The sequence below is a fragment of the Oncorhynchus keta genome, chromosome 11 (assembly GCF_023373465.1).
Source record: "Oncorhynchus keta strain PuntledgeMale-10-30-2019 chromosome 11, Oket_V2, whole genome shotgun sequence".
NCBI classification, from domain to species: domain Eukaryota; kingdom Metazoa; phylum Chordata; class Actinopteri; order Salmoniformes; family Salmonidae; genus Oncorhynchus; species Oncorhynchus keta.
Window position 1 is genome coordinate 31,896,659 of NC_068431.1, and position 12,706 is coordinate 31,909,364.

Here is a 12,706-nt window from a genome sequence, read left to right on the forward strand (position 1 = left end):
GCAAGGCTCATCTATAAGTGGTGCAGCATCTCAGTGCAAGAGGTGTCACTGCAGTCCCTGGTTTGAATCCAGGCTGCATCACATCTGGCAGTGATTGGGAGTCCCATAAGGTGGCGCACAATTGGTCCAGCATCGTCTGGGGTAGGCCGTCATTGTAAATAAGAATTTGTTCTTTATTTAACTAGGCAAGTCAGTTAAGGTTAAATAAATAAAAATATTTCAGTGTGGTGAAATGACTAACAAAACAATCAAAACTTTCATTGCTAAAATGTTTTTGGTATGCCGAAGAACCCTCAATGGAACAGCCTTTTCACATTCCTGCTGAAGACTAACAGATGGTAGGCAAAAGCCAGCAGAGCAGCTACAGAGTGGTGGTAACTCTGCGAGTGAAAGTTGTTTTGGTGTGGCGAAGAGAGCAAGGTCGCAAATGCCCTGATCCCTTTGCTACACTCGGACAAGAAATGAAATCTTTGGTCTGGAATGTGGGAACCTGCCATGAGGTACGCCTGAAACTTTTTTAGAGAACAGACATGAATGATTGAGGTAAAAGTTCTAGTCTATGCTGTTTCTCATCGTTGTTTGACGGACCTGGTCTCTCACCATATGTCCTTCGCTGCCCGGTCTTTTCAGGCCCACAGCAGGAGGTGGGAAGGGTCCTGGCGGATCAGGGCCGGTGCCCATTCAGACCATGACCAGTGGCTGGCCCAGGGAATATAGCAGGAAATACATCCTGAACCTTCCCAGCCAGAGAGACATAGGGAACAGGTGAAGTTAGATGAGTACTCTACCTGGTCTATAGACAAAAATACAGAATGAAAACTGTAATATAAGCTGATCACAACAAAAGGTTGATAGCCTATTTGTTGTATAAGCCAAGACAGTCAGTTAGCATACATTTGGTCAATGTGTGCTTAGGGCCTCCTAATTTGGGCAGTCCCACCTGAATACCTCACTGCCCATGAGAGACTCAGGCTTTTTAAGCCAGATGGCTGGCCCCTCTTAAGTCCATCATGAGGATCCTGGATAGGGGCAGGCACCCTCGTCCATCCTTCTGCAATGACACACCACAGGTGCCGTAGAGACCTGAGATCTCAACAGCTCCTTCCCTCATCCTGTCCAAGTTCTTGAAAAATAGGAAATGTATTGCTTAAAGCAGTCCGGTGGTCTTCAATTCAGAACATGTCATTTGAGAAACTAATGTAATTGCCCAGGTATAGGATTGCAGCTTGGTATAAAGCAATACACTCAACAGTCTACATTTATAGAAACACCCATTTCATCGTGCATTAAACATATCATACCACCTTTCCATTGGAGTCAAATTCATCCCAGTAATTGTGTGGGATAAATACAACCTAAACATGCTCAAAGAAATATAAATAAAGCAGCTAGAGAGAACTATTACAAAGCTATTATTATTATTATTATATCTCATCCAGAACGCCGCAGCCCGTCTGGTGTTCAACCTTCCCAAGTTCTCTCACGTCACCCCGCTCCTCCGCTCTCTCCACTGGCTTCCAGTTGAAGCTCGCATCCGCTACAAGACCATGGTGCTTGCCTATGGAGCTGTGAGGGGAACGGCACCTCAGTACCTCCAGGCTCTGATCAGGCCCTACACCCAAACAAGGGCACTGCGTTCATCCACCTCTGGCCTGGTCGCCTCCCTACCACTGAGGAAGTACAGTTCCCGCTCAGCCCAGTCAAAACTGTTCGCTGCTCTGGCCCCCCAATGGTGGAACAAACTCCCTCACGACGCCAGGACAGCGGAGTCAATCACCACCTTCCGGAGACACCTGAAACCCCACCTCTTTAAGGAATACCTAGGATAGGATAAAGTAATCCTTCTCACCCCCTTAAAAGATTTAGATGCACTATTGTAAAGTGGCTGTTCCACTGGATGTCATAAGGTGAATGCACCAATTTGTAAGTCGCTCTGGATAAGAGCGTCTGCTAAATGACTTAAATGTAAATGTAAATGTCTATTACAAACCTGGCGTTGTAAACTCAATAATCTATCAACAACCACATGGGACCCCCACACATATTTCTCAGGATCAGCAGGGCAGGCCAGTCAACCGTGTGAAAACAAAACAACATGCCTTGCTTGTTCAACTACAAATGTAGCTGAGGAACGCTCAACTCAAGCTTCAAGTTTAAATGTCATGTGCACAAGTACAATGAAATGCCTTTCTTGCAAGCTCCAAACCCAACAATGCAGTAATCTATATGTAGAGCTAAAAATAACATAAGGTAGAACAAAACCACACGAGAAATAAGAAATAACACGAGAAAGTAAGAAGCTATATACAGAACCAGTTCCAATACCATATTTTGTGGGGACACTGGAGTGATCGCTGTAGATATCAGAGCTTGTTGGGAGGAGCTATAGGAGAACAGGCTCATTGTAATGGCTGGAATGGAATATTGGAACAGTCAAACACCTTTCCATGTTTGATGTGGTTGGTACCATTCCAAGCTATTACAACGAGCCCATCCTCCCATAGCTCCTCCCACCAGCCTACCCTTTTCGATATGTGTATTGGTAAGGTAATTAGGTGTCAGGGTATATGATAGAGTAGCAGCAGTGTAAATTCTGATTGTATGTGAGTGCGTGCAGGTGTAGAGTCAGTATAAAAGTGTGTGCATGTTATGTGTGTGTTGGAGTGTCTGTACCGCCATGCAATTGAGGGAGGTGCTGTTGCCATACCAATCAGTGATGTAGCCAGTCAAGATGCTCTCAATGATGCAGCTGTCCCTGAGTCCTAAGTTTGGTGACGAGCTTGGAGGGAACAATGGTGTTGCACGCTGAGCTCTTTATTTATTTTTTATTTTACCTTTATTTTACTAGGCAAGTCAGTTAAGAACAAATTATTATTTTCAATGACGGCCTAGGAACAGTGGGTTAACTGCCTGTTCAGGGGCAGAATGACAGATTTGTACCTTGTCAGCTTGGGGATTCGAACTTGCAACCTTTCGGTTACTAGTCCAACGCTCTAACCACTAGGCGACCCTGCCGCTCTAGCATTCTCACATAGGTATTCCTCTTATCTAAGTGCGTGAGGGCAGTGTGGAGTGCAATTAAGATTGCGTTGTCTATGGATCTTTTAGGGCAATATGCAAATTGGAGTGGGTCTAGGCCTAGGGTGTCTGGGATGATGGAGTTGTGTTCCATACCAGCCTTTCAAAGCACTTCATGATTACAGTGGTAGTAATTGTGGCATGAAGCTTTAGAGTTCATTCCAATAGGAATGATGGTAGCCATTTTAAGACGTGGGGATTACAGACTGAAAATTACGGTTGAATATTACCATGAATATGCCTGCCACCTGATCTGCACATGCTCTGAGAACGCGCCCTGGAATACCGTCCACCCCTGCTGCTAGTTCTGACCTGATTAAAGACCTTACTCACTTCGACCTGGGAAAGAGAGATCACCAGGTTCTCTGGGTCAGTGGGGGCCCTCACGCATGGTACGATGTTGTTATTGTGGAAGCGTGCATAAAATGCATTGAGTTCGTCTGGAAGAGAGGCATCATTGGGCAGATCAGGACTAGGTCTTCGCTTGTAATCCATAATGGACTGTAGCCCCTGCCACATGCGTTGGAACCTGTATAGTATCAGTTCACCTTATTGTCCTTTAACTCGTTAGATGACTCTGCGAAGATCGTAGAGGGACTTCCTGTACTTGTTTCTCTCCTCAGTCGTCGCCTCAGGGTTGTCTGCAGTAGCCCTGTCCTCTACTGAGTTGAGCGTTCCTCAGCTAAATTTGTCTCTAATATACAGTGGCCATATCGGACCTGCAAGTCATATGATATTTAATTCCTATTGGAATCCAGCAATACTGGTGATACTTTTATATACCCAAAAAATCTGCATTCAGAATGACTGTCAAGGTTAGAAAGACAAATGTATAAGTGAGACTAACAAACCATTTAAACTGGAACAACCATTTCAGTAATGGGTGCAATAAATCCAACTAACATATTCCATTAGTTTAGAAACATGTATGTTATTTATCTTTGTGCATAACATTTATAAATCAATCAATGCAAAACACAACAAACAAAAAATATATTGAAAAAATATAAAAATCTAACTGCAATAGAGCATGCTGGGAAATGTGATAATTATGGCTGTGGTTTTGCCAGTCAAGCTTGACCAGCTAGACCAGGGGTATTCAACTCTTAAACAACAAGATCCGGAGCCTACTGGTTTTCTGTTCTACCTGAAGATTAATTGCACCCACCTGGTGTCCCAGGTCTAAGTCCCTGATTAGTGTGGTACAATGAAACAACGAAGTGAAACTAGCTTTGAAGTCCAGAGTTGAGTTTGAGGGAGCTAGACTATGTAGGACCAGCATAGGCCAGTATAGACCAGCTTGGTCAGTATAGACCAGCATCACCAGCATACCCTACTAGTATTAGCTAGTCACCAGCATACAAGCATGAGCTGATCACCAGCTTGACCAGCTGGTCAGCCAGCTTAACCAGCTAGCTAGACCATGCTGGTCAGACCAGCATAGAATCGCAAGGATCAGCATAAACCAGCATGGACCAGCTTGAAAATGTAGGCTGGTCTATCCTGTTTTTTAAAAGTAGGGTAGTTCTCATACAATGCTCAAAAAAGTAAAGGGAACACTTAAACAACACAATGTAACTCCAAGTCAATCACACTTCTGTGAAATCAAACTGTTCACTTAGGAAGCAACACTGATTGACAATACATTTCACATGCTGTTGTGCAAATGGAATAGACAACAGGTGGAAATTATAGGCAATTAGCAAGACACCCCCAATAAAGGAGTGGTTCTGCAGGTGGTGACTACAGACCACTTCTCAGTTCCTATGCTTCCTGGCTGATGTTTTGGTCACTTTTGAATGCTGGCGGTGCTTTCACTCTAGTGGTAGCATGAGACGGAGTCTACAACCCACACTCAGGTAGTGCAGCTCATCCAGGATGGCACATCAATGTGAGCTGTGGCAAGTAGGTTTGCTGTGTCTGTCAGCGTAGTGTCCAGAGCATGGAGGCGCTACCAGGAGACAGGCCAGTACATCAGGAGATGTGGAGAAGGCCGTAGGAGGGCAACAACCCAGCAGCAGGACCTCCGCCTTTGTGCAAGGAGGAGCATGGGGAGCACTGCCAGAGCCCTGCAAAATGACTTCCAGCAGGCCACAAATGTGCATGTGTCTGCTCAAACGGTCAGAAACAGACTCCATTAGGGTGGTATGAGGGCCCGATGTCCACAGGTGGGGGTTGTGCTTACAGCCCAACACCGTGCAGGACGTTTGGCATTTGCCAGAGAACACCAAGATTGGCAAATTCGCCACTGGCACCCTGTGCTCTTCACAGGTTCACACTGAGCACATGACAGACGTGACAGAGTCTGGAGATGCCGTGGAGAACGTTCTGCTGCCTGCAACATACTCCAGCATGACCGGTTTGGCGGTGGGTCAGTCATGGTGTGGGGTGGCATTTCTTTGGGGGGCTGCACAGCCCTCCATGTGCTCGCCAGAGGTAGCCTTACTGCCATTAGGTACCGAGATGAGCTCCTCAGACCCCTTGTGAGACCATATGCTGGTGCGGTTGGCCCTGGGTTCCTCCTAATGAAAGACAATGCTAGACCTCATGTGGCTGGAGTGTGTCAGCAGTTCCTGCAAGAGGAAGGCATTGATGCTATGGACTGGCTCGCCCGTTCCCCAGACCTGAATCCAATTGAGCACATCTGGGACATCATGTCTCGCTCCATCCACCAACGCCACGTTGCACCACAGACTGTCCAGGAGTTGGCGGATGCTTTAGTCCAGGTTTGGGAGGAGATCCCTCAGGAGACCATCCGCCACCTCATCAGGAGCATACTCAGGCGTTGTAGGGAGGTCATACAGGCACGTGGAGGCCACACACTACTGAGCCTCATTTTGACTTGTTATAAGGACATTACATCATGTAGTGTGGTTTTCCACTTTAATTTTGAGTGTGACTACAAATCCAGACCTCCATGGGTTGATAAATTTGATTTCCATTGATCATTTTTGTGTGATTTTGTTGTCAAGTATTTCATAAGAATATTTCATTCATTCAGATCTAGGATGTGTTATTTTAGTGTTCCCTTTATTTTTTTGAGCACTATATAATTCTCCATATGGCAAGATGTGATGTATGCAGGCCTCAGTGTCAAGGATGGATGTAGATCAGGGGTACTCAACTACTATTTGGGAAGGCCACACATTTCCTAGTTGGCAAAAGGTCCAGATGGATATGTAATTTATCTTGTAGTAACAAACCCTCACCTCGCGACCCATGTGACCCCAAACTGTTCACAAACCTCTTGTTGGCAGAAAGAAAATGTTGCAGTTTGTAAGCTAATTTCCTGCAATTCAACACATTTTGCCATGGGGTGGAGATACATTTTTACAGTTTTAAGGCTAATTTTCTGTAATTCTACTCATGTTGGCATGTCTTATGTGTGTTCATATGATACCTGAGTGACTCAACAAAATCAATGGGAGTCGAGGTCACTGGTCACGTAATCCGGCCATGATAACTACAAGATTTAGATAGCTGGTTAGCCTAATTTACTTAGCAAACATGGGCTAGTTGGTCAACTGGACATATTTGTCAGGTTATAAATAGCTCTCTGAGACCTGTCAGTGAAGGACTTAACAAGAGGAAAACTGCCCATGCACTACCACATGTCAAAATTTAATCTTGTGCATTCTACTATTACAACTCCCAACAGCATTAAATTAAAAACCTGACTGAGTTCTTAAAAATAAAAACAATGAAGTTGGGACTCGCGGTCCTAATTTGACCCCGTTCTGTGTCCGGATCCGGACTACTGTCTGCCTGTTCAGTATGGCTGATGTAGATTATGTGATTGCAGAAAAGTGGGGGAAATGGCTGACATGGAGAATTCCCTGTCTCTTATTTCTTGTAGGCCTACAGAGTTTATATTTTAAACACCCTCTTTCTCAATTGTTAGAAACTTGGGGAGGATTGAAAATGATTTAATTGTACTTTTTCTTTCATTGATTTACACAAAAAAGACAGTGAATGTTCCTTAGTGGTCAAATAACAGTTTTGATTTAAGTCCACATGAAAATCTATAGCAAGACATAAAAATTGCTGTCTAGCCATGAAAAGAATAATGGGCAAATATTGCACAATACAGTTTTGCAAAGCTCTTATGAGACTTACCCAAAAAGACTCATAGCTTTAATCACTGCCAAAGGTGTTTCTAACATGTGAATCCATATCTAATCAAGGTATTTTAGTGTTGTTTGTTTCTATTCATCTTTCAAAAATTATAGATTTTTTAAAGAGTATTTTTGTGTAGATCGTTGACAAAAAAATGCTAATTAAATCCATTTTAATCCCACTTTGATACACAATAAAATGGGAAGATATCCAAAGGGCTGTAGACTTTCTATAGGCACTGAATGAATTACAGGTAACTGCCAAAATAAAGGAAACAATTGAGTAAATGAGGAATACAAATTACTGTAGCTATTATTTTACTATTGGCTAAATATAATGTAAACAACTTAGTACTTTGACCAACATATATCCCAATCCCAATATGCACTATAAATATTGCGAGCTTCTAATGGATTACAGGTACCTCTGATTAATTTTGTATCATACATTTTGTATCTCGTGCTTTAATGTTGCGCTTTGCCCATAAACATTTCTCTGGCACATTTGCAGGTTCTCAGATGCCTTTATTTTTTTACCTGCGGTGTCCGAACAAATCTTCAAAGACATACAGAAGACAGAAGAGAAAACTCTAAGTGAGTTATAGCTTGAATAAAACCCACTAGTTATCTCATCTGTGAATGTCATGCAAACACATCTCTAGTCGGATGTGCGAGCCAGCAGATGGCACTGTTGTTATGGCTTTGTTATGACTGACCATTTTGTCTGAGTTTCCTGTTTTTATCACATCTGTTGAGACAACACAACACAACTCTCATTGGACTGAAGACTGTTCCATTAATTGTATCAGCCAGCCATATTCTCCCTTCAACATTTTGGACATGGATTTAATTCTAAATGATTTTTTGTAATTTCTCTCTTTACTTTGCACCACTGATATTTCCTCTCTCGCCCCCTGAGATTAACACACACTGGTTTAGTCATCACCAGTAGACTATGTTTGTATCAGAGACCAGACTTTGAATAATGGCCTCTGGATCAAAGAGATCGAAATGAACTCCTCCATTCCAAACCAAATGTTGAACGTCTTTGAAAACATATTTCAAGAAAAGATGACCAAGTGCTGATTTATAACCTGAATCTTTCCTGTGAATATAGTATACCCTATAGCAGGCTTCCTGAGAATTAAAAATAAAAAAAATCCTGGCATGCTATTGCACAAGAGGGAGGACTGCAGAAGGCATTGCATGATGTGGGCTAGGGAGAGATAGTATGCCTAGGCTATTCTATGCCCTTCATGATGTCAGTAGCTACACTCCTCTTCATTGAGGTCAAGCCCTTACCTTCTCCAGAAGCTGTCAGCCTACTCCTCTCTTACTGTCTTCATGATAATTAAGAAAATAAAAGCAAATTGCGAATTCACTTTTCATTATCCTGTCTCTGTGGAATTATTTAGCAATAAGGGCTCCCGAGTGGCGCAGCGGCCTAAGGTACTGCATTTCAGTGCAAGAGGGGTCATTGCAGTACCTGTTTCAAATCCAGGCTGCATTACATCCGGCTGTGATTGGGGGTCCCATAGGGCGGCGCACAATTGGCCCAGCGTCTTCCGGGGTAGGCCATCATTGTAAATAAGAATTTGTTTTTAACTGACTTGCCTAGTTAAATAAAGGTTACATTTAAAAAATTTAAAAATCCTATTTTAGGCCTATAGCTTATTTAAAACCAGATAAAGAAATGATTCTAACTCCATCACTGTTTTTGTATGTTTTCTTTGCAGTTGCTGATGATCTGCTCATTGCATGAGTGTTACTGTACCTTTCACCTCTATTTGACTTGGGATTCTTCTCATGGTGTTGCACCAGACCCTTTCTCATCATGGGGCGGCAGCGTAGCCTAGTGGTTAGAGCGTTGGACTAGTAACCGGAAGGTTGCGACTTCAAACCCCCGAGCTGACAAGGTACAAATCTGTCGTTCTGCCCCTGAACAGGCAGTTAACCCACTGTTCCCAGGCCGTCATTGAAAATAAGAATATGTTCTTAACTGACTTGCCTGGTTAAATAAAGGTTAAAAATATATATATATATATATAAAAAATATAAAAAAATCATGGACACACCTTGTTTTACCAATAATCACATTTACCATTCCGGACATCTTTTTTGCCAATCCTACACACCTCACATTTAAGGTCACTAAAAATAGTTTGGAACACTCCACGACAATCAAAATACACCACAACACAATAGTCATAGCTTTTTGTAAGGGTGATCCTTCTAAAAAAGGTCTCACGTTACTGATACTGAGTGAGTGTGTTTTATTGGGGAAACTGGTGGATGAGTGAATGGCCTTTTGTTTCCTTTTGTGGCCACAGTGAGATGGAGATGCCGTCACTGTCACCTAAACAGACATACCCTCCCTTATTGGTTGGCTGGTTGGTGAGGCATTTCCTGATGTAGTGGGTGCTGTGGCTGTGGCTGGGTCACATCCTGTCCTGTGTTTTGTTCATCCTGAAGGGTAATTTGTCTGGTTTAGTATTTTCTCCATTAAAAGAGCTAGCCTTAATATGGGTCCCTCTCCCTGCCTGTCCCCTGTCCCTGTCTCTCTCCCAGGATAAGGTTTGTGTTTGGCTCCTGTGCCCTGCAGGCCCTGGACCTGGTGGGCCAGCGCTCTGTCACCTGTGTCTCATCCTCCAGTGGATGGACAGCATATCAGGTGAACATCTGCTACCCACTTTATACTATGGTTTAATACTGGTGACCGGTATCCCGAGATATCCCGACGGTTACCGTGGACTTACAGTCAGCTCCAAAATTATTAGCACCCTTGAAAAAGACGAACATAAAATACTGTATGAAATAAATAATACAAACTCAGCTATATTGTATTCAGAAAAAGGAAAATTATATTATTTTATACCGATACAGTTGCTCAGAGAAAAATATTTTGTTGAACAAGTACAAAATTATTATTATAAAATCATCTAATTTTAAAAACTGTATTGTGGCCTTCCATTGCGTCCTGTGTCACTGTTGTATTAAAATGAGGTAACACGTATGTAAAATACATTTTTAATTTATCCCCATGGTGAAAGGCAAAGAACTCACAAATAGAAATAGACAAATGGTTGTTGACCTTAAATCAGGCAATGTTTACAAAACAATAGCTAAAAAAGTAAATATACACAGCCTGGATGTGTGTTGGGTCATTGTCCTGTTGAAAATCAAATAATAGTCCCACTAAGCACAACCCAGATGGGATGGAGTATCGCTGCAGAATGCTGTGGTAGCCATGCTGGTAAAGTGTGCCTTGAATTCTAAATAAATCACAGACAGTGTCACCAGCAAAGCACCATCACACCTCCTCCTCCATGCTTCACTTTAGTAGTGGTTTCTTTGCAGCAATTCAATCATGATGGCCTTTTTTAATTTTAATTTTAATTTTTTAATTTTTTATTTTACCTTTATTTAACCAGGCAAGTCAGTTAAGAACATATTCTTATTTTCAATGACGGCCTGGGAACAGCTACCCTGCCGCCCCACATAGTCTTCTCTGAACAGTTTATGTTGAGATGTGTCCAGTTACTTGAACTCTGTGAAACATTTATTTGGGCTGCAATTTCTGAGGCTTGTAACTCTAATGAACTTATCCTCTGCAGCAGAGGCAACTGGGTCTTACTTTCCTGTACTTTCCTGTACTTTCCTCATAAGAGCCAGTTTCATCATAGCGCTTGATGGTTTTTGAGACTGCACTTGAAGAAACTTTCAAAGATCTTGAAATTTTCCAGATTGACTGACTTTCATATCTTAAAGTAATGATAGACCGTCATTTCTCTTTGCTTATTTTAGCTGTTCTTGCCATAATATGGACTTGGTGTTTTACCAAATAGGACTATCTTCTGTATACCAACCCTACCTTGTCACAACACAACTGATTGGCTCACACACATTAAGAAGGAAAGAAATCACCCAAATGAACTTTTAATAAGGCACACATGTTCATTGCATTCCAGGTGACTTCCTCATGAAGCTGGTTGAGAGAATGCCAAGAGTGTGCAAAGCTGTCATCAAGGCAAAGGGTGGCTACTTTGAAGAATCTAAAATCTAAAATATATTTTGATTTGTTTCATCTTTTGGTTACTACATGATACCATATGGGTTATTTCATAGATTATTTTCTTTCTTTAGGGGGTAGATCAGCTTTAATATTGCAGATAGATTGTAGCCTGCATCACTTCAAATTCCCCATATATTTTTTGGCAAATATATACATACATACATACAGTATATACACATCTCTTTTTTATATATATATATATTTATATTTCCTTTATTACCCTCCAACCCTTCCACCCCTCCCCCAGTTGGAGCAAACTAGTGAACAACAACGCTTTGGCCTGTATTTCCAGCTTATACATACTGTACTATATACATTTTATGGACACAGTCTATTTTACAATAGATTTATTTTGTTTGTTTTTAATTATTGTCCTTCCTCTACCCTCAACCTCTCCTATATATTTATTATGTCCACCTGGTTCTATTTGCCATATCTTTCAAACTGTGCTCTTTCAAAAAAGTTCTTAACATATATTGCTGTGTTTATTCTCATGGAAAAGCAGCAGAATCCATAACCGTTCCCTACAGTACCAGTCCCAGACTCCTTGTAGGTCATGTTGTCTTGGCTGATAGCAGGGCCTGTCCAGTCCAGTCAGTGTAGTTCAGTTTGTGGTCATTGTGACTTAAGTTTCCTGTAAATGCCTTCGACTGCTTTTATATAATGGGACAGAAAAAACACAATGAGGCTAAATACAGACAGTGGTTTCTGTTTCTTTAGGAGAAATTGTTTTATCCCCTTTCCCTCAAGGTTTTGGTGACCTCTGTGGTAAAATGATGTGATGTTTATTCAAAATAATTAAGCTATAATATGATGTGGTTCCGGGCACAAATTCAGTTCTACATTTAAAAAGAAATGTCAATATTTTTAATGATGTGATTAAAACATATGTGTGAGTGAAAAGAAAGCACAAATCCTACCACGCAGATAAAGTGTTGGAAAGCCTTAAAAGAAACAAGAAGATAAGTCTTCCAATCACACCATTTACAACATATAGTCAGGTCAAAAGTTATTTGATTCCTTGATAGAGATGAGCCAAAAGACTGTATAAATGAAAATACCCTATTGAAAATACCCTATTTTTATTACTTTTTCATTACTTAAGACACATTCTAAAATGTGTTATGAGATTGGAGAACATGTTGGGAGAGATCTCAGAACATTCCTCCATACAGAATCTTTCCAGATCCTTGATATCCTTCATCTGCGCTACACCGCTGGTGTGCTTGGCCAAAGACCTCTATTTTTGTGTCATATGACCATAAGCACCGGTTCAATCCAAGTGCCATTGTAGGCGGATCTATGGTCAGATGTTAAAGGGCTATTTTGCTTCTACTGGTTGAACCCCATTGAAAACCTGTGGTTTGAATTGAAGAGGGCAGTCCATAAGTGAAGACGAAGGATATCAAGGATCTGGAAAGATTCTGTACAGCATCAGTGA

General features: G+C 41.8%; 1 pseudogene; it reads left to right on the forward strand.

Annotated features, from left to right (window-relative positions):
• Positions 1 to 495: 495 nt before the first annotated feature.
• The window catches only part of LOC127906224 (zinc finger SWIM domain-containing protein 7-like), a 47,441-nt pseudogene continuing 35,230 nt past the window's right edge, over positions 496 to 12,706 (forward strand).